Source organism: Panulirus ornatus, chromosome 15 (genome assembly GCF_036320965.1).
Source record: "Panulirus ornatus isolate Po-2019 chromosome 15, ASM3632096v1, whole genome shotgun sequence".
In the NCBI taxonomy this organism is placed as follows: Eukaryota; Metazoa; Arthropoda; class Malacostraca; order Decapoda; family Palinuridae; genus Panulirus; species Panulirus ornatus.
The window spans coordinates 1368392-1373023 of NC_092238.1; positions in this window are offsets into that span (position 1 = coordinate 1368392).

Here is a 4632-nt window from a genome sequence, read left to right on the forward strand (position 1 = left end):
AGTTAGCTCATAATTCTTATGAATCCCAATGTTTTTACTGCATTTTTATTGCTAATGTTAGTGATATCATAACAGTTATGAATAAATCTTGATTTTTCATGCTGATAGGATAATGTGGGCAATATGCTTGCAATGTCAATGTTTGGATTTTTTTTTTTTCTGATTAGTGGCAGTAGCCTAACATTTTAAGAGAAAATGGTTCATCCATCAAGATCTCCAGTTGACATCCTTATGTGACCACATAAAATGGTATGCATGACAGATTTACTGACTTTACACAGGTAGAAATAAAATATTTTGCATATTCTATGTTGGTTTAGTTCAACATTGGCTTTGAACCACAGGGAGAAAATAGATAATATCTTGTCCACCGTTTTTCACTTGTCATGTAAACTTGCCCTTCTGGGAGCATTTTCTCCTTTTTGAGTAAAATGAATGACTTTATAATCCTCGCCTTTAAACACAGGTAATGTGGTAATGAAGACAATACATAGAAACAGTGAAAAGTGATGGGAGTAACTGAAAAGATTGAAATTATGAACAACTTTGAAATAGTTCAAGTGCTGTGTGGGTGGGCAAGCAATATGGCATTAATGAGTTGTCCATATGGTACATTAAAATGAATAAGGATAAAATTAGGGCGAATGCAGTTGTGCCTTTAAGTGCAAGTATCACATTAGCAGGTACCATCCTGTTATAGAGAAAAAGGAAAACTTTTAAGCATGTGGATGGAAACCAGACCTAGAAAAAGTTCATCTTTGTGGAGTGATGATTCATGAGAAGACCTTAAGAATGCTTAAAGGAAACGGAGAGTGAATCTTCAAGTGTGATAGTGGCAGTGGATTTAGTGCCAGTAAGAAGTGCTTTGAAAGTTTTTAAAGCAGATTTGAATCTTCAAGTTGTGGTAGTAGCACTGGATTTAATGCCAGTGAGAGCTGGTTTTAAAATTTTTAAAATAGATTCAGCCTTCATGATATTAAGATGATGAGATTGACCACATCTGTTGATCACAAGGCTATAAGAAAATTTCCAGTTGAGTTTCTTATGATCATAGAAGAAAAAGGATACAAACCTCAGTAAGTATTAACTGTGGAGGAGACTGGATTTTTCTGGAAGATGATGCCAACAGAATCATGTCAAGTGAAGGAAGAGAGAAAAGGACTGGGCTTTAAGCCAGCTATAGATCACTTGACCCATCTTCTACATAGCAGTGTATTGGGGGACTTATAGTGCAAACTGGTTTGAATTGTGTGTAGAGAACCCTTTTATTTAAAGGGAAATAAAAACAGTATATGTTTGTCTTCTGGAAATTAAATTAAAAAACCTGAGTTCCCAGAAAACTCTCTGAGGACCAATTCCATAAACATTTTGTTCATTAAGTTAAGCTTTAGCTCACAATGACGAGTTTAGCTTCTGAAGTCCCTCTCCTCTTTGATAATGCTCCAGGACACCCAGTCCCACTGGAGTTTGGACATCCAAGAACTGAAGTCATGATTCTGATGTCCAAAACCACATTGATCTTGTGACTAGTGGACAGATGGATGATTGCCACCTTCAAGTCAGCCTACACCAAGTCTTGCTAGTGATTGACACTGATGTCTTTGCTAGTGTTTGTGACTGGCATTTTTACATTCATGATGCCATCACCATCAATACAGAAGCCTGGGATGAGGTCAAGCTATCCATGATCAATGTATGTTGGAAAAGAACTTGGCCGTAGTTAGTAGATAGCTTCTGTGGTGTTCCCGCTACTCATAAGAAAGTGTCCAAGATTGTTATATGTCAGCCTGAAGTGTTGGAAAAGCAAGCTTCCTAGATTTAGGGGAACAAGAAGTAGTACATCTAATGGAGTCTCACCAGAAAGAGCTATCAGTCAAAGAGCTTAATGGAGCTATTGCTGTTTAGCAAGAATGATAAAGAAAAGCCTTTTAAATTACTAATAATATGGGGGTTAATAGATAAAACATGATAAACAATGAGGCCCTAGGATACTTAAGAAAAAAAATCTACTTCTGGGTATCATAATAAATCATAAGAAGTTTGGCCTACATTGCTATCACCACATGGTGTTTATTAGAATTATTTGAATTACACTTACTATTAAAAGAGAAGCAGACTACCTATCTTTAATGCCATTCCCTCTGAGAATTCTCAAGAAAATGTCCATGGCATAAGAGTATCCACTTATGCCTATCCTTAAGTACGTACCTCCCTTGCATACACCATTCCATGCATTCTTCCCTAATTTCTCTCTCTCAAATATTCTTCCACTCTGTTTCCCCATGTTGTTAGTGGCGTTCCTCTCACACTAACCCCTTTAATCGTACTATCTTACACTCTCCATGTAAATTCCTCATCTTTATTACGTTTCACCCACTCCATCATACACCCTCTCGTTAAAAGAGAATACTAATACAAATTTGATTAACAGTCATTAACATATTTTTGAAATTAATAAATATTTATTCTTTGATTGTCTGAAAATTTAAAACTGATAAACTTTATACTTTAGTAAGATTCTGCCATTTCTTCAGTCACGTGTTGCTAGAATGGTAATTTTGACATTAAGCTGATTGGCTGTTACTGATTGTGAGGTGTTCGTAGGACATTTCAATCTCATCAATTATAGCAAAAGCTTGCCGAGTTATTAATGATAAAAGTAGATAAGACACAGTAAACAGTGAGATGCTCAGATACATTGAAAATAAATCTGCTTGTGGATATTGCAGAGAATCATTGGAAGTGTGGCTTTTGACACCATTATCACATTGTGCACATTAATATACTGTAGTCAAATTATATTTAGAATAATATGTTAGAAATGTCAAAACTTAAAAGAAGATCTTTTAAGCTGTATTTAAGCTAACCCTTATATTGTAACCATCATTATTTGGCATTTACGATAGGATAATAACTAACATTACTTAATGTTTAACATTTTTTTCTATGTATGAAGGGTATTCAGCAGGATTAACCTGCCATGTTGGGGTTATCTGTCAATAAGAATAAAAGTAAAAACAATAAATAGTGACTTTAACATTTATTTGAAGGGAAGTAAATATTTACTTATACTTGGCTAAAAGTTATAAAAACAATAAAATCCTGTTAAATTACTGATGATAAGAGGATAATGATTACAGCATGGTAAACAGTGAAAGATTAAGATGGAAGAAAATATGCTGGATATTGCAGTGAAGTGTGGTCTCTTGAATCTAGGTGCCATATAGTGCTTAATGTGTTAAGCTGCACAGTGTTGAGGACTTGATTTCCTGTCCTGTTGGTGATATGGCACCCACAAAATGTCCTTCACGTTTTGACAATTGAAGGAACTAAAATAGATAACCCCCTGAAATGAAACTAGAAGTTTTGTTAAAACCAGAGAATAGAGAGGGAACCTCAGTGCTTGGCCATGCATTGTCATCATATGATGCAAGGCATCTGATCCCTACAGATCATTAGTATTTGTTATTAAGGATAATCTATACATTGAGAGTGGCTGGTGTTAAGGATCTCAGCCCTCCATATAAACATCATTCATTTAAAATGTGATACTGTATCATCAAATCTTGATGTTAACATCATGTCAGTATATCATCAGCATTTCTTGTGAAGTCTAATAGCTGACTGTTGGTAGCCCTTGATGCAAAGGATCTCATCTGCTAATGTTTATTCTCTTATTGTTGGCAGTTCGTGGTGTTCAGCACAAGAACGTGATATGTGCCTTCAAGCATTCCTGTTTGACAAGCTGCTCAAGAATAAAATGCAGCATTTGCAGCAGTATGAAGAACTTTACAACGTGAACTTACAATATATATGTGCAACTGCAAAAAACAAGTTGCAATAATAAAAAAGAACACCAGAGTGAAATATACAACAACAGTAAAAACAAAGGAACAGTAACAGTATCAATAACAATGGTAAAGTTGATTACTCAAGAGAGGTAAAATTAACCAAAAAAGTCGAAACTTAGAGAGGAGGCTTCCACTTTTAATGAGTTGGGCTGTATGTTATTAACATTTAGCAGTCAAATTATTCACAATCATCAAAATTTTATCAAAAGCCACATTTCTTCATGACAAGGACTGGAGCCAATCTTTTGCACAAGCAAACTGTTCATAATATAAACAAGACTATGGTATCCAAATGTATTTGATGGTTCATGTATATTCTCAGAAGTATTCTCAATGTGTGGCAGAGTCAAGTTATCTTGACGAGTGGTTATTATCCAAGCTTGCAGAGTCTGTGGTGTGAATACTTATAAAGATAATTTTGAAAAGTGTAAAACTAGAGTTCAGTTTTTGATATTGAAGTTATCTTTATAAGTACTAGTGAAACAGCACTGATAATAGTTGAGAGGAGACAGAAGTAACAAACTTCAGATGTAGGAAAGCCAATAATCAAGTGAAAAGTGCATGAAGAAAGCCTGTCAATATATTACATATAATTGTGAGAACATAGAATAAATTAGGAAGAACTGAGGATGTGAAACATGAACTCCCGTGACCAGCTGGTTGTTCTGTTTGAGGGTTTATTGTTTTACTGTGTGGATGAGAAACGGATAGTCTGAAACCACAACCCTCACTTCTTGCTTGAGTTGTGATTTGCTTATCTCCTAACAGTTGACCATATGTT